Raw genomic sequence first — 19645 nt, 5'->3', positions numbered from 1 at the left:
TAATTATAACAAGGCACTGAATCACATTTTTACAGTTATTTAGAAAGCCATATTATTGGGACTTTCACAAGCCCAAGGTTCACTGCATAACATTTCTGGAACCTTCTTGTGTCCATGGAGATGTTATTGTTTTGTCTGGATTGTTCCACCAGTACATAATTGATCCATTATTGTAGAATACAGTTGTCCCTCACTATAACACGGTTCACCTTTCTCAGCTGCACTATTTTGCACATTTTTTTGTGTGCAATTTTACATGTTTTTTTTTGTTTTTGTTTTTTTTACAGTGTATGATCGTGCATTGTGTTCTGCGTTCTGATTGGCTGTTGGACTGTAGACCATTGTCCATCAGTCTCCTCCGTGCCGTGTCTCCTGTACAGTACAGAATGTGTTCAGACAAATTTACATAAATGTTGGATCACAGTGTGACTCTGAAGTGCTGTGTGTTTGCAAGTTTTCTCCCCGACAAAACCCACAATGTCGATGAAATGTTCTGCGGCGCCTACGAAGGTTTGAACTTTGAGAGAGTTTAAACAAGAGAGAAATGTGAGAAAATGTTAATGCCTGTGTGAGAAAAGTGTATAAAGTGTGTGGTGAGGGGTTTTACAGCAAAAAACATATTTGATAATTGTAAAAAATAAAGCTGACGACTTTGCGGATTTTGCTTATTGTGGGTTATTTTTAGAACGTAACCCCCGCGATAAACGAGGGACAACTGTACATTACATACTGGTGGAGCTGGTGAGTTTTCATTCCTAAAAATATATTTAAATATGCATTCTTAAGGTGAGCGGCTGTAATTTTGCTTGGTGCTGTTTCTTTCTTGTCACCATGGAGATAGATATGTTTAATGTCCTGTGGAATATCCTGGGCAAAGCAATAACATCTCCATGGAGACCAGCAGGTAGTTCACTAGAAAAGTTACACAAAACATCTTTAAGAATATTTACCAATGCACTTACCATGACTAAAGTAAGCACGCCCGTTATATCTTTCTGAATTAAAATTCCCACATTGACAAAAAAAAAAAAGGTTTGTGACGGTGTCAAAAAGCTGATTCTTAAATAGTACAACAGGTTCTCACGCTCGTAGTGCCTGTCCCGGTGCTCCTGTGTGCATTGTCTGATGGCTGCATGGAAACCCACTGTGTCTGTTCAGATGCATGTAGGCAGAGCATGGCGGGGTGTCACTTCTGAGCGGCATCGGGAGCAGCTGTAGGGCAGGAGCAGGTAGGCGGCAAATATCACTTTAAAACAGCTCCAAAAGGACTCAAGTTTCAGGCCCCTTAGGAGTTGAATATTTATAACTCTGAAAAGGAGTGCATCACAACCACCGTAAAGATAAAAGATTATATTTGATATGAGATTTTGTTTTTGCTTCTGAACGAATAATGACCATTTGTGATGAGAGTAGGAACATTTTGTAGATTAATCACTTACTCAAAGATAACATTTGGATGCGTAGCAAAAGACGAAATTAAATCTGTCAACTGGACAAATCGTTGTAGGGGTGAAGACGTTTCACTGCTCGTCAAAGGCGCTTCTTCAGTTCTGGTTAGATTACTGCTGTTGGGCACTGCGTTATATCTATCTGAAGTGAGGAACTAACTACACTGTAAACAGCTACTGTCTCCAGTTTCAGCCTTAACAACGCTATTCAACCTGTAATGGTCTATTGTTCTCTTTGTTTCCTGTTTGTTTTGGGTCTGAGAATAGAGTTGTAGATCGGTAAGAGATTATGTCTCAGGAAAGAAAAAAAATCCTTAAACAGGAATGGAGGCCTAACAAAAATTGCTTCTTTAACTACCGTCTCAAACAATTTCTTTTCTTTTTGGCTATGGACCGGACCTGGACGACTGAGGGATTACGCAGACATTTAGATACGTACAATGCCATTCTTAAAAAAAACAACAAAAAAAGGCAATATATCTTGTACTTATTCAGGTGTTAATGCTTAAAATATCACGAAAAAGCACTGTTACTTTGAGTGTGCTCGCCTATCCACACATCTGACCAGTAACTTCGTCCGGTAGTGCCACCTTCACGTGTCCATGGACATAGCCAAGTTTAATACATTCATTTTAAACATTCCAGGCAAAGCAATAACATCCCCATCCATCAGAAAAGTTCTATAGTTCACCTTTAACTTTCACAGACATAAGGGTTTGGCAAAAGTATACAAATCTCTGTGCGTTTGACATTTCATCCATCTGAAACCATCCCAGTTCACCAAAAGGGATGAGCGCTTAAGAGACCTATTGTACTCAAACTCCTCAGCCACCTCTTTTGTGAATAAACATGGCATTTCCAGCTTGTGCCCCCGAGTTGAGGTTAAATCGCCCACTCAACTGACACAAAACCCGCAGCCTTTAATCCACTACAGTAGCATCCCAAAGTCCCTGTTCAGTCCTGCGTGAAAGGATTTGTGCCTGCTATGTACACCGCACACAAAAGAACTGTCAACCTTGTCTGATTTGCGGCCTTGTTATATCCCTCCTGTCCTCCTTGCACCGGCGGCCATCTTGGTCTAAATTTACCCAAAAATGCCACTTCTTTTCTTAACTTGTCAAGAGCTGTTGCCGAAGGGTGCACGTCTCTCAGAGGGGGAGACCGTTGACCCATTGATGGACAGAGGCGCTAACCCGGGAATCAACACTTGGAGATAGCCGCGCCGTTGTTTACAAAGTCCCAGGCAAGAATCGTCACCTTGTCGGTTAAGGAAAAGTCCTATCTTCGCTTATCTGGCAGGAAGACAGCTAACCACTCTGCTGGCGAGGAAAGAGGGTGAAAGACTAGCTGCACGTCACTATAAATCATTCCTCCGAGACTTACTTTTGTTATGTTTTTCGTTTCATTTTTCCAGTTTTTGAAGTGTGTCCCCGGATGGCTTGGATTCAACGGGATATTCTTCACGGTCCAGGTTGACAGTGACCCTAGAGTCTCCGGTGCACTTAAGGGGAGGAATTTACATAAAAGCACCATTGGAATGATAACACCAAGCAGAGGGAAGTTTCTAAATGAAAAGCTTGTGTCAGATCATCTTTTCATAAGCAACTTTAGAACAATTAGCATCCTGGCAGGGAGTATAAAGTGTAATTAAGAGGTCTTACATTCCATAAATACAAAAACACTGCAAGAGCCCATATGTCGCTCAACATTTCAATGAAGCTGTGCAGTTATTTTCTCTGTCAAATGTGTTTTTCCTGCTATTGAGCCTTCACACATGACTTGGTTATCATCTTCTTTGATACCAGTAAAAGGATTTGAATACCTCGAGTCTCCTTTTCCCCCAATCTGTCCCCTGCAAAGACACATAGAAAACAATGTCAGGTCCATTGGCAAGTCTGTCTTACAATAGTTCCGACATCCAAAGATCATTTCCATTTCAGAAAAGCCAGGCAAAGATACAAGGTTCGATTCTAGGACTGTCTGAGGCCAGTCACTTGTACTTAAATGCTCTGCAGTGTTAACGAGTCTTTATTTGAACCATTCTGTCAGTTAGCCTGTGGGGATGTCCTCAATTTTATAGTAAAAGAAAAATTCAATTCTGTCAACTGGACAAAAAGTTTTTGCTCTGCTCATCCAAGCCATTTCTTCAGTTCTGGTCAGATTGCTGGAGGACACTGGCTTATATTTGTCTGACCAGAATGGCAGAAGCAGCTTGGATGAGCAGTGAAATGTCTTCACTCAAAAAACGTTTGTCCAGTTGAATGAAGTGAATTTCTTTTATTATGGATCATACCTGGACGACTGGGGGATTACACCTTATTTTTAAGGTTAAAATCTGATGGTTTAGCACAGGACTTTCACACACGTAACAGTACCTACAGTCCCTATTATCCCCCAGTACTTATTTAGTAAGATGAAGCACCCTGTCCCCCTGTGCCTGTCCACACAGCATGGAGGCTGAGAGAGAGTCTCATTGGCTTTAAAGTTAGCAATGTGTAAACTCTTATACTTTGCCATTAGTGTAGCTGCTAGCTCTGGTGCTGTACCTGTAAAAACCTGATTTCTTACATACATTTTACCATGTGGCTAAGTGTTAAAATAATAACCATGTTTTAAAACAGACTTATGGACTTAAAGCTGTATAGGGTTTCTACCTGTGACACAACAATTCTGGGAAAATTCAAAGTATTCAAGTATTTTGTGACTGCTCAGGAGTGGAATTACTGGACAAAATAAAATTGAAATACTTTTCATGCACATACATTAAAACATTGATTTTCTTCAATTTAGTGAAAATCAATATTAAAATGCAGAAAAAATATGAAAATAAAGTCAGTGTTCTGCTCTGAGTGAATGGGAGAGTGCCCGAGGACATGGACGGTCGCTGTCGATGTGTTGCAGCCTGATGGACAGTTATTCCACATATACATTTAAATGTGGTGTGGGGGCGATGCAAGGACGGAGCGTGCAAGTCTGAGAAAGTCCCAGATGTTACAAGTATTTTTATAAAGTGATGTTCTTCAAGTCAGAAAGAGAGAGAAAGAACAGAGAGGAAACAAATTGACAAGTGTTGAAAATGTGGATTTAACCAGAGCCGGTCTCTCCTGTTCTCGTTAGGAGTGGGAGATAACAGTTTTTGTCAAGCACAGCCTTTTGCATGTAAAATTAAATGAGACAACTGTGTTTGTGTGGCAACGCAGATAAAACTATACCAAATTGGAAAATGTGCAGAATATTAAGTGATCTGGGGAGGGAAGTTTCAGCTCAAGTCACAGAGTTTGGCCTGTGGGGCCGTATGAGTGTGCATATACTCAACAAAAGACAGCACAGCACAATGGTTAGATTCAATAAAAATGACCTCCAATTTAAAGCTCGATGAAGAAAAAGCCACAATAAGCATTATGTGTATTTCCTATTACAACTGTTGCAAACTTGAAAGTGCTGTACCTGATTTTTACTGTGATAAAAACATGAGAAACTCGTTCATTTGAACCTTTTTGCAGAGGTCTAAATTTATGACTCACCGACTTATGCATTCTGAACATCCTAATTGTTCACCATGATGAGTTTATAAGTGTTTTTCACAACTTTGAGAAGCCAGAGCACTTTGGTGTCACTGTAAATGTGTCTGTTAATCAATTCCTTTTTAGAGTAACTTGTATTTGAATTTGAATATTTAACATTTTCTCTTTTACTTTTGTCGTTGCAACATTACCTAGCCCTTTTTTACATAATCTTGCTTGACAAAACCTGCACATCTGTGAACAATCAGAAAGAAATCAGATCACTCACATCAGATGCAACTGTTCATGTGGCATTTGAATAATCTGACAACACCAGAAACCAGATACTAATCAGATTTTTTATGTGAACATGTCATAATTTGCACATTTCAAATTGCAACACAGTGGTCCCTCGTTTATCGCGGGGGTTACGTTCCAAAAATAACCCGCAATAGGTGAACTCCGCGAAGTAGTGAAATGTGAACCGCGATATAGTGTGGGACAACTGTATTCTAAAATGATATAATAAAAAAAAATGTAAAAACCAAGTCCGCTGACAGTTAGAAACCTGCAGTGCCCAATGGAAGCTGACGTCACCGTAAACCCCATCACAACAAAGCACCGTGTAGCTGTCGACCTCTCCTCCTCTCCCACAGCTGCAGATCACACTCCCGAGTAGTGTTTTTTATTCATTTTTTACAAAAATGACAGCGTAATGCTGCAGAATCCTACGCGTATCATCGATTAAGAAAATAAAATGAGAGAACGAAGTAAGTACGGAGCAGTGGGCGTTTGCTGGTGAAAATGGGGATTGATCGATAATATGGCATTTTGAAAATAAGGGATTAAAGATGAATAAAACATGCTAGAATCACTCCAAATACAACTATGAGACGGTAAATGAGAAAGGAAAACAACTACAACATGGATAAATGCTCTGAAAAGTAAAGAATAGGTCTGCTTTAATTAATATAATCTCTTATAATTCGCCCACCTCTGTTTCATATATGGGTGTTTTTTGTTTCTATCAATGATGAGAGCTGAAGATAGTTAAACAGCCTGCAGAATTCATGGCCAATTCCCTCCTGATTTATTAATATGAATCCAGGCTCTTGAGCTAAATCCTGTGGTTGTGCAGTCAGCATGTGATTCTGCCTGTGTACAGACTCAAGCTTTTAACAGCCACAGGCATTCATGTAATTTATGCACAAATATTTATTTTTATTATAGACGTGTCATCTACATTCTGCAGCACCCACTGACAAACTTGGGTAGGTTGTTTTATGGTTTCATGTTGATCTAAGGGACAGTGAATGAATTAACACTTTTTTTTTTTCATTTATCTTTATTTATACAGGGAGAGCCCAAGAGACTCAGACTCCTTTTCCCCTGTTCAAATACAGAAAAAAACAAAAATAAACAAAAGAAATAAGTCCATTTAAAACAATAAAACAGGAGCAGGTGTGAGTGTAAATGTTTGTCACCAGAGTATTAAATGACATTTGTGACACCAAAATATGAATGAAACTCATGACATGACATCGATAAAATGTTTAAATCACACCAAATATGGCTTAATTTCATAATGTCTTTACTACAAGTTCATTTCTGATGGATTAAACATTACAATTATCTGTTAATAAAATATTCTATCTGTGTAACCCTGTGTATGAAACCTTCATATAGTAAAAACAAATGTCTGAGTAAGAAGACGTTGTTTTTCTGGGATCACATCTAGAGCTTATTAATTCAAATATAATATGTAAAAGTCACCCATATCCTCGTCTGGTTTCCTCCTGTCTCCAGGCTGTTTCTAGGCGTCAGGTTTCTCTCGTTCAGATCATTTAAATAAACACTCCTTGGTGTTCCTGTTTATATTTTGGTTTAGGTGGAAGTTGATTAAACTGGAAGAAAGCCTAATTACATCAGCCCGATTCACTCCACTGATCATTGTCGTATTCAAATGAAATGTGTCTGCTCCTGCCAATGTTAGATAAAGATTTTTCTCACGGAATAGAAAGGAAAACATGAGAACAATTGCGGTTCAGATGTTGGATCCACGAATGCAAAGTTTTGTTTTACAAGATGAGAATACATTCTGAAAATTCATTGGCAAGAAGTTACCCTGGTTAGCCAAAAGCAAACAAGCAATTGCTTTATTTCTTAATTTTTGTTGTAACAGAAAACAAAATGTGTTTGCAAAGATAAAGGCCTGGCATGATAATGTGGAACATGATTTGTTCTGTATCCAGAATACACACTTCAGTACTTTACTGAAAGTAATTGCTGCTGATGTGTGAATGTATATATATATATATATATATATATATATATATATATATATATATATATATATATATATATATATATATATATATATATATATATATATATATATATATATATATATATATATATATATATATATATATATATATATATATATATATATAGTCACAGACTGAAATACATTGTGTATGAGCAATAACTGTTAACCTGAGGTTAACAGTGTTTCATTTGTTTTTTTTAATTATTGTATATTTAGAAAAGAGTTTATACTGCTTTCAATATTATCCTTTAGATCTAGTTTTATGGTTTATTAATATTGTGGACTGTATTTTTGACAGAGTAGCTCATTTATGCAGCTGAGCCTTCAGTACATTTGTTATTTATGTTATGATTATTATGCATATGACAGCTCTACACATGTGCAATGCACTTACTACACAAAGAGATACTAACAACACTGCACTGGTCACACAGGTGCACTGGTCACACAGGTGCACTGGTCACAGAGGTGCACTGGTCACACAGGTGCACTGGTCACACAGGTGCACTGGTCACAGAGGTGCACTGGTCACACAGGTGCACTGGTCACACAGGTGCACTGGTCACACAGGTGCACTGGTCACACAGGTGCACTGGTCCTGCAGGTACAGTACGGTGTACTAAAGGACACTGTGACTTGAACCATGCTTCAAACAGGCAGAAGTAAGGATAAAACCTGATTATTTGGAGATATTTCAGGACTATTTAATTATACTTTTGACACGCGCTGACTTTAGATTTTATTGGACAAGCACTGCTTGTCTTGATTGCCCTGATCGCATGACATTGCTTTGGATTTTCTTTAGCACTTTATCACATAATCGTGACAAGCCTACAAAGATGTAAAGAGAGGGAAATCAAAGTACATTTCAAAGACAAATAAAAAGAAAGTCATTTGGATGTTATGGTTGGGTTGGTAGTTAGACAAAAACACAAAATTGAGCTGGTGTCTGTTGTTCCAGATGGTGGGCACTTTTCTTGGTTCCCCTCACACATTTCAAGTGTATGAGTAAACAGAATGAACTGAGTCAGCCTGAGTCTAATGTACTTAGTCTCACACAAAAGTGCTCCTGCACCGCTGTGTTATGCCTTCATTTTAAACAGAACAGTGCGGGCAACAGGGAGACTGACACACACCTTACACTGTAAAATCTATGGGCCTACACTTACAGTAACACGCACTTCCTGACCCCTGTTATGGTCCTCTCTCGCTGTTGATTTTCAGGTACAGTAGTTCTCTTGTTCCTTGTTAGATTACATTTAATCCATTCCTCACTGGTCCTGTAGTTTTAGCTCTGAGGTGTGATTGCTGCAAGTGTGAAAGGGCAGCTGAACAAGTACCGCACATGTTAGTACGATGTCTGTGTAATCCCTCACCGTGGGCTTGACCTGCAGATTTATCTGTGTTGTTGTGGGCTAGAAGTGACCATTAGTTTATCGTTAGACCTGTCACCATAATTACTGTGTCGACTTATCTGTCAATATATGAAAGCTGAAACGATATTTTAGGGGTCATTGCGTGTTGTGGGTACTTCTTCTACTGGGGCATTGTTGGTTGTTGGTTTTTCAGCATATGATAAGATTTAAGTCATAAAAGGTTGGATTAATAACATCTATGGGTCATTACAGACACAAGCTGAGTACTTAAGTCTTTTATTCTGCTGTTTATTTATTGCAACTCATGATTTTGTTCGGGGAGTTTGTTCGGAACAAAGTTTAATACATTTTTCCAATTTAAATGGATTATTATTAATAATTTTGAATAACAAAATTAAATTGTTGCAACTGAACATTTTGTATTTACTTAGGATATTATAGTGGTGATAAAGTTTTTTTTATCCTGATCTTAGACACTTGAACGCACTGAGACCAGCAGGACATGCACAAGTTTAAGTTATTGTCAACAGTTCCTGGTCAATTTGTCTATTTTAGCACAAACTAGGTACATTCGAAGCTTTCTGGTCACAAACAGTCACAAACTGAGCATGTGCTGTCTCCCGTGGCCACTCCAAATTCAAGCACTATGTGACATCACCACCCTCTGCCCTGATTACATCCAGGTGTTTCTGATTACTAACACCAGGTCAGTGTGGACACCTGTCTGACCACACTGTTACTTATACCTCTTAACTCTGCTCCTCCTCTCCCATCACTCTTTTCTTTCGTCCTTCAGGCACTGTCCAGTTTAGCAGCTCTATTTGAAATGTGGTTGTGGAGTTGATGTGTTTAGTTCCACTTTAAAGACGACCTATTAAGCTTTTAGCATTTAGTATTGGGCCTTAGCATCGATAATTATCACATTTTGCTCACTGTCAAAATAAAAATTGCTCTGAAATGAGTAAGTACTAGAAATGGACCATAGACCGACTGCAATAAGAGATTACTCAAACATATATGTAGCAATCTAACTACAACTGTGAGAAAATCATAAAGCAGCACTGATATAACACAGTCAACAGCTCATTAAAGATGATTTTGCGCAACATATTAACGCTTGCATATAGGTAGAAGAAATGTACAGAAGAACAAATGTTTAAAAGTACCAAATGTGATCAAACTGTATCATTTAAAGCTGAAACTAAGCGGGTTGCATGTTGCTTAGCCTCTTGTATGTAGCTCTGCACAGCTCAGCGCACACAGGATTTATATAGAACAGGCAATTGGTTGAGTATATATTCTTTGTATTTCATTGAGAAAAGTGGTGTGCAGATCACATCTAGCTCTGCAGGGCTGGACGACTGGAACAAAAATAAATGTAGGCATAGTGTGAGAGGCATATATGTGGAAAAAGGCCAGTCCCTATAGAAGCCACAGGATCTGACATTAGAAGTTAAAGAACACACATTATGTAAAATGTTCTGGAGGTTGCTGTGGGCACTGCCATCGTCATTCAGGTTGTATTATTTTGCGTGGAGCTGCTGATCTTGAGAGCAAATAAATTCTATATGGACTACAAAGCTATTTTAAAGTCTCCTCTCATCTTAGTCTCATTTATAGCAAAAGTGGGCGGGGCTGAATAGGGTCAATAACACTGTACTCTCATCAAAAACAAGATAAGCTGTATTTTACTTTATCCATGCGTGTTAACTGCATGTTTCTGTTAGCATGCTGGAGACAGTTGCTAACCCTATTTCTTATGTGTTTATTGAATTGTAATTTCCCTCCTGCAGGTAGATGGCGTCCTAACCTCAGTTTCCAGTATAAGGACCGCCTCTGTAGAAATAAGAAGTCTATTGTCTGTAGATAGCCATTATTTTAAGTTCTAAAATGGACTGACATAAAAAGATAAAACATATTTAAAGATTAACAAAAATATGTGCCGTATTTTCTGGACTATGTTACTCCGGAGTAAAAGCGAAAAGTCTCACTGGACTATAAGTCACATTTTTGGGGGAAATTAATTTTACAAAATCAGACATTTTATCTTTAAAGGCAAGCTATAATAATAACAACAATAAAATAGAGAACAACAGGCCGAATAGCAGTACATCACGCTAACGTAACACATTTATATTTATTCAGCTACATGAAGCACAGACAGAACTGAACACGTGTCTGGTTTGTTAATGTAAGATATTAACAGTTAATCAGATAAATAAAGCAGAAAAAACAAGTTTACTCTGGATCTCACTCCAAATCAATAAATCCACTGAATTTTTCATTCCCCTTGTCGCTTCTGAGCAACTCCTCCTGCTCCAGAGGAAGATGAAACGCCACTTCAGAAGTAGATGTATGTCATACTGGTACGCAATAATGTGAAATGTTGTACTTTAATAATTTCACATATAAGTCAGATCTGAGTATAAGTCGCACCTTCAGACAAACTACAAAAAACAGTGCGACTTATAGTCCGGAAAATACAGTACAACGCATTTCCAAAATGGACCCAAAAAAAAAAAGAGAGAAAATCAATATTTGAATCAATTTTGATGCTTGGGAACCGATACTTGATACCTCAGTAAGTATTGATATATATATTTGGTATTGATTCACAAGCAAGATAAATAATAAAAACAACTGTTATACCCATCATAAGTAGTTCAGAATAGACAAGGCAAGTTTATTTGTACAGCACAATCCCTACACAAAGTAATTCAAAGTGTTTTACTGAATAAGAAAGACATTAAAACCACAATTCAACAAATCAAAACATAAATAATCACAAATAATCATCATAAAATTAACATTAAAGGAGAAAAGTGCAGAATACCTTTCAGTCATATGCACAGATAAACACAACTGTTTTGAGCCTGGATTTAAACATTGTCAAAGTAGAGGCCTGTCTCATCATCTTCATCCAGATTTTAGCTGCAGAAAACTGAAACACTGATTCTCCATGTTTAGTCTAGCGAGTCAGATCCACTGACCCAAAGGTTGACGGTTTGAACCCAGTTCCCACAGATAAATGCTGTTGTGTGTCCTTGGGCAAGACACCCAACCCACCTCGCCCCCAGTGTCTGCGTACTCTTTTGTGTGAATGGGTGAGTGGTCCCTTGATGTAAAATGCTTTGAAGGTGAAAAAGCGCTATATAAAAATGTGACCGGTTACCATTTCCATTCAGTCCACTATGCTAACGCTACAATTCAGCATTTTCTTAGCAACATGTGTCTATCCAGAATGTGTGCACTTGCCATTCACTCTACATTTATTATTTCTTCCTCCCACACTTCCATATATCTTGTACCACCCTGAGCACAGAGTGGTAAATCCTGTCTGCAAACACTCCCCCCACACACCTTGTATCTCTGTTTACGTTGTGCTGTGTTGTCTCTGCGAGTGTGTGATAATGAGTCCTGAGAAACAGGAGAGGAGCTGGAGGAAAACCGTGATTGTCATAAACGTTGCACCCCAGTCTGCCAAAGTCCCCTGCTTTATCTCCTGGGGGATATTCTTGGAGGAGGGAGAAAGGACGTGTCAGCTTAACAGGTTGAATCCACTCCTCTCCCGGGCCAGTGTGCCAAACAGAAATCTACTGTGAACTCAAACTCCAAATGGCAAATGTTGGGGAACTTGTTTATTGTTTTAAAGGTGCACTGTGTAACTTTTCTGGCAGAGGGTCTGGCAGAGATTTTTTTGCTTTGCCTGGAATGTTCCACAGTATCTGCCTCCATGGAGAAAATACATCTATACAAATGCAAGACAAGTTTAATGCCAGACAGTAGAAAAGTCCAGGAAAAGCGATAGCATCTCATCTCAGTTTTGCTGATATAACTGAAAAAAATAGGAATAGAAAATAGAAATGAAAGGTTTCTGTTTTTAATTGCAGTTTTTGAACAAAACATTGCCAAACTATCAGTTACCTTCATATGATGTAAAAATTCTCAAAAGTCTATACTTTAACACTGGGTTTGATAACAGTCATGAAGCTGCTGGTTTGCCATGTTTTTGCCTTTCACATGGAACAAAAATATGTACAAAGTGTAACATCTTCTGAGCACAAATGAACCTCAGTGTACAAGTGTCTTTAGTTTTTTTCTTCTTACTACAGTGCTACTTTTTTAAACACCAACATTAATGTCCAACAATTCTAATGGGAATCCAAAACACCTCAAAGATGACCTATTCTGTAAAATCGACTTTTCAGAGCTTTTAACCATGTGATAGTTGTTTCCCCTCACCATTTACTTGCCCAAAGTTGTGTTTGGGGTGATTTGTACATGTTTAAATAATCTTTAATCGCCTATTTTCAAAACACCATTTTCCAGATCAACTTCACTTTTCATCAGCACTGGCATACGCCCACTGTGACATACTTACTTCATTCTCCAATTTCATTTTCTTAATCTGTGTAAAAAAATAAAAAAGTGCTGCTCACTGGTGTGATCTGCAGTTATCCATCGGAGGTGCCAACAACTTCATGGCTCTGTGTTGTGATGATGTTTATGTCAACTCCCACTGGACACTGCAGTTTTCTAATACAGAAGTCTTATATCTTTTATTAAGTTGTTTTAAACATATATTACAATTTAAAGTGTTCAAATTACAACATTATGGATTATAATCATAGCAGACACAAACACAATAGGTCTTCTTTGACAAATATGCCATAAAAGTGAAACCTGCATGCTGCTTTAAAATTTTTGTGGGCCCTGTGTCAAGTCGGTTGGCACATCTTAGCTCGCTGTGTCAGCAACTGCAGGACGAGGCCGGTTAGAGTAACAGATGTAACTGACATAAGCAAATTGATGAGCATTATTACTTGAATAGACAGCACATTTACTATATTTCTTTAGGCAAGAGAACAACACTTCTTCTATTTATTGTTTGAATTACCAAAAATATACATTTTTATACATTCAAACACCTATGATTGGCTGATTTATAATAGTAAATAAATACAATTATAATACAAATCTATAATATAATGTACACTCTGCCTTTGGGGACATTCTAGACACTGAGGCCCTATGCAATAATAATAATACCTTGCTGTTACCACCCAGCTCAGCTAGGGAAAGAGGAAGTAACAAAACAAGATGGAAATTGGTCAAACTTAAGTTATAATTTATTTAAGAGGAATTTTAATGTGAAACCTACTCTGTTAAGAGCCTCTTTTTGTTAGTTTTTAATGTGTAACTCAAACACAGCTAACGAAACAAAAGTACCAAAAGTTACAATTACCAAAACAAACAGGTCTCAGAATTAACCAAAGATCTAGAAGAGTCACAGTTTCAAAGTTCAGTTTACAAGAGTCACAAAGAACAGAAGTGGCATGCTGTTCGTGCCAGTACCAAGCAGCCAGGAGCGGCGGAGGAGGGTCCTTTTAAAGGGATGCTGCCACGGGTGGAAGGTCGTGATTGGCCAGGCTCTTGATTGTTGCTTCAATCAGACGCAGGGCCCTCCAGTCAATCACCAGCCAGCTAGAGGAGCACCACCTGGAGAGGTCCATGGAGAGACAGCAGGGACAACACCGAGGCATGCAGGAGGAGCTGGAGGCCCAGGACCGTAACACTTGCACTTGTGCTTTACAGGCTTGTCAAAGCCTCTCAAAGCACTACACTGTAGTCATTATTCATTCACTTGGTTTACTACTACTTTTGTAGCCACAGAAGCAAGACTGCGCCATCAGCTCCTCCGACCACCACCAATCATTCAGACAATGACAGAACTTGGTCCAAGAGGGAATCGATCCTCTGACCTGCGGGTTCCAGCCACTGTCACTCTGCAACTGTAGATCTTATGCTTGTATTAAAGGAGGCCTATTATGCAAAATGTACTTTTTAAAGCTTTAACCATAATTGTTTTTCCTTCTCAATTACCCTCTCGAATTTGAATTCCCCAGAAATTCGTTCGTGTTTAAGTAATCTTTGTACTCCTGTATTCAAGACGTCATTGTTCCGTTTTACCCCGTTTTCACCACCACTGGTGCACGGCCACTACTCTCTACTAACACAAATGAAAAACAAATCAGTTGCTCACTTGTGTGATCTGCAGCTATCCATCGAATAACTATGGATGTATTCTCCTGCACAGCAACGCTTTGTTGTGATGACATTTACTGTGTTGTTGGCTCCTATTTTTCTCCACAATTTACCAACATGGAAGTCAGTTAACTTGTTTCTTTTATCAAGTCCTTTTAGATCAATATAACATCACGATCCATGGGTGTATACAGCATACAAAACTATAATATGTCTTAGACCACACAGACCTGCACAGTACATTTTACAACTTTGACTATATCCAGTACAATAGAATACTTTCTTTTGCTTTGCTTGTGCTAACCCAGTAGCAGAGGGAGAACCAGGCTGGGCAGTAGTCCTTCACTCCATGGTCGTCTCTCTATGTGGCTCTAAATCACGCAGCATCCTTTCTACCTTATAACTCCCCAACTCTGAACTTTGGGCTTGTGACAAATGAATATGGCAGTGGAGGGAAGCGTCTCACAATGGTATAAGTTACAGCGCGTGAAGGCCTTAAAACAATAGGCCATTAGCATAGCTCGCCCCTATCCATCAGAGGAGTGTGCCAGTGCGCTAGCTACCCATTCATCACATCTTTATGCCACTGAGCACAGCGGCCCCGGGCCCCCAGCACTTCTTATAAAGAGGTGTGTGAATACAACATGCAAGTTAGGATAAAGACAACCAAATTCAACAGTGAGTGCAAAGATAAATGTGTAAGCACTAAACACTGACAACAAGACTGATGGCTTTAATACGAGTGCATAAGATGTGTGGGGACTAGCATAGCCTGTTTGTTTTTATGGCTCTGTGACATGAATGATTACAGCTAAAGCCTATGCAAGGCCCTTTCACACGTCAAAGAATGAGAGGTAAAGCTAATACCATCGCTCAACAGCTGGTAGTGTTGTTATGTAATAATAAAACTACAGATATGCAACAGCATCAATGCAAGTGGTTACACAAGCATTGTACAGAAATATGTTGTTGTAGACAGTAGCTCAATTGGTAATGTTTGTCCACTGACCTACAAGTTGGCGGTGTGTCCTTGGGCAAGACACTTAACCCACCTCGTCCCCAGTGTCTGCGTACAGTTGTGTATGAATGTGTGTGTGAATGGATGATGTAAAGCGCGTTGAGTGTTGTGAATGTGGAAAAGTGCTATTTAAAAATGTGACCGTTTATAATAAATTGAAGTAGTCTGAGAGGAAGAAGAGTTATGAGGCTGGACTTCTAACTCAGCAAGTTTATTTACCATCAGTACAGCACCGAAAACTCTGACACATGAACGCTCAAGGCATTGTAATAGTGTTGTACATTCCAGTCCAGTCAAATCTGATCTAATCCAGTCTCATCTATGATTCTGTTATATAGAGTAGACACGGGCTAAGATAACAAGGACTGAGCTGGCAGTGAGGGGCAGGCACAGCACAGAAATGTCAGTTTTCTATTTTATACCACATTGCTTCTAGATAATAAAACTCTGAAAATATAGAAAAAAGTGCTGAGTGAACAATACACATGTTTTTCTTTCTCAATTCTGACTCTATATAACACAAAAGTACAAGCCCAATGAGAGAACTACACTCACCCTGTTAAAATCCACTACAACACAAACAAAAACAAACATATAACTTCATAGGCCTGTTGAAAACTTTAAAAACAGGTGCAGGTTTATTGGCAAATTATAAAACGCTCTCGTGTGAATGATTAAAACAGCGACAGCACCCAATGAAAGAGTCACAGCTGGCAATGAGCTAAACAACATGCTAATACTAAAACAATGCTGAATTTGAGTTAACACATGTAGCATAACACATGTAGCATCACACGATTTTGTCAGTAAATATTCACCTTCTGTTCTGCACCAGAATTGTGCAAATTATTGTGAGATTGTAAAATTAAACATGTTTGTAGATAACAGAGCCTCATTTATTTACATTATTTTATTGCATTATCCTTACGCATATCTTATTTTTTATATATTGAACACTGCATACGAATATTTTCACAATTTACACAATTTAATAAACATTTCTCTAGGTTTATTTTTGCGTGTTAGGTCATTTTATCAGTCATTTCCATTGCATCAATACATTTTAAATCATACAGTGCACCCAAAGACTACTGTTATGGCAACCTTCTCAAATATTTGATCTATAAACATACTCCTTGGTTGGTTTTTCGGACTATAAGAACAGTCTAAAGTCCCATGCATTTGGCTAACTGTGTGCAGCGCCTGAAAATATTAACGCAAGTGTGGTAACAGGCGCCTGCTGGGACTCTGCTCTGTGCATTCTGCTGTTCTTATCTGTTTACTACAGTACAGCACAGCGGAGCAGCCGGCAGACACAGGCACCGTCTCGCACATCGCCCTCCCCCACCAAGTCTACGCTGTGAAACTCCAATTAGTACGAACCCAAACCTTATTACAGGCAATTTATGTTCACCAAATATGATTATTAATAGTCAGACAGAGCTAGTGTCTGTATCAAATGCAGAGGAATGACAAGCCGCTTAATTATTTACAGTGTGCAAGGACTGAGTAGAACCAGTGTTTGTGTTCAAGGTTAAAGGAGACTTTTAAGAACTTTTAACCATGTAATAATTGTTTCCTCTTGTCATTTACAATCAAAGTAGTATTTAGAGTGATTCATGTATGTTTGAGTAATAGTTTAAAGACAGGGAATGAGCTCTGCAGTTTTTAACCCAGACATCAGCAGACCTGTTTCTCTTAGTGTGATTTTGCTGTAGATTCATATTCAAAAATGTCCAAAATACAACATAATGATCCACAGGTGTTATAGATTATAAATATATAGCACACAAAGCAATAGTAAATCTCCTTTAAAGGTCCTATATTATGCAAAATTAACTCTTGTAAAGCTTTAAACCATGTTATAATGTTGTTACCTCCTCAAAAACACACCTGGAGTTGTGTTTTGTTTCATTCACACATGTTTGAGTAACTCTTTATTATTAGTCTGTAACATCTCCAAAGCTCAAAACGCTCTGTTCCGCCTTGTAATGTCATCTAGTGGTAGTGTTCACATTAACAGCGACATTTTACCTTTAGTTCAGGTAATTCCAGGGCTGAAATCATCCAGATGAAGCTAGTGAAGGTGTATGGAGTTTAAAAACACAGTGGAGCACTTTCTGTATTACCACATGATGACATCAGAATCAGAAGACTTTTATTGCCATAGTCTGTGAACACAGTTCACAAACTAGGAACTTGATTCGGTGAAAAAGTGCAACATAAACACACTGAATAAATACAAATACAAATAAGGGCATGCACAAAGTTAAAGATATGCTTAAAAAAAAAAAAAAAAATCAAATCAAATACTTAAAGGGAGAAAATATATACAACAGCAGCATCAGAACAACAGTGCAAAGTGGCTTATTAAAGTGACTGGTGTTATTAAGTGTCCAGTTTAGTGCAGATATTATAAAGTGTTCATGAGACAAACAGCAGAGGGGAAGAAACTGTTCTTATGGTGAGAGGTTCTGGTCCCAATGGACCGTAGCCTCCTGCCAGAGGGAAGTGGCTCAAATAGTCCATGTCCAGGGTGAGAAGTGTCAGCTGCTCTACGGCCTGCTCGCCCCCGAGTCCTGGAGACGTACAGGTCCTGTAGAGATGGAAGGCTGCAGCCAATCACCTTCTCAGCAGAGGCACAATGCGCTGCAGTCTCTGTCTGTCCCTGGCAGTGGCCCCAGCGAACCACACAGTGATGGAGGAGGTGAGGATGGACTCAATGATGGCCGTGTAAAACTGCACCATCATCTGGACTGGCAGCTTGAGTTTCCTCAGCTGCCGCAGGTGGAACATCCTCTGCTGGGCTTTCTTGATGAGGGATCACAAGGTGGAACAGAGTGTTTTCAGTTTTAGAGAAGAACTCAAATGTGTGAATGAAGTTTAAAAGTTTCCAACAATAACAAGGAGCACACAGGAGGCAAAACAAGGAGCAGAAACACGTGAATCATGACATTGTGTTTTCACAGTTTTGTCTTGTGTATTTTCTATGAACTTATAATGAAATCAAAGTGTAACCCCCGACTCAAGACAAATATATTAAGATAATCTAATAGACTGGACCAAGTGCTAGGTTCGTAAGGGCTACAATAAAAATAAGACTAGAGAGAGTGTAAATGAAATGGCAGCAGACAGAAATGAGCAATGAAGATTTAGTTAATTAGAAAAAAAAAAAAAATTAAAATGGTTAACAAACTAACAGCCGGCAATTGTTACATTTACTTGCGTACAATATAAATCAGAAAAACAAGTCCTACTGAGCTCAGTGGTATTTCAGTCATTCAGTCACAGTCAATTGTCCAAAAAGGAAAGTTCCTCGTTGTGGTAGTTTGAGTTGTTACCACGTGATGATCAACAAGAAGAATAGAGAAAGTTGCCATTCTCCATTGACAGTTCAGGGTTCTGGGACAGGCTCACCATCTCCTCTGAGAGTCTTCTGAATCCTCTCCAACCATACAAAACCTAGCCTGCATAACAATAATGTATACAGCTAGTTAAAAGTCCATTTCCATTCTTTAATCTTTGTAGTAGTAGCTATAGCTTTGTTTCTTTTTTCTCTCAAAGTATCAAGTATTGTATTCCCATTGTACAATTTACAATATCAATAACATACATGCATGTTTTAACTCAAAATATCATTGTTACACATGAAATTGTTTTTTACAAATGCAATAATAACAAATTGAATCGCTCCTTTAATCTTAACTCACTAACCATGTGACTTGTGATTAACATTTTTATCCAATTGAATTAGTAAACCTTATCTGGTTTAGCATTACATTACATGCTTTTGCATAAAGCATCTATATGTACATTTAACATAAAAAAAAAAAAATCACATTTCACCCTGAAATAGTGCAAAATTAAATAAAATACAGTGCCATTTGTTAACTTTTACTTTTTCTTTAAAATACTGTAAAACAAGC

Source organism: Periophthalmus magnuspinnatus, chromosome 11, assembly GCF_009829125.3.
Source record: "Periophthalmus magnuspinnatus isolate fPerMag1 chromosome 11, fPerMag1.2.pri, whole genome shotgun sequence".
Classification (NCBI taxonomy): domain Eukaryota; kingdom Metazoa; phylum Chordata; class Actinopteri; order Gobiiformes; family Gobiidae; genus Periophthalmus; species Periophthalmus magnuspinnatus.
The sequence above is the reverse complement of the archived record's forward strand: the minus strand, read 5'-3'. Positions refer to the sequence as shown.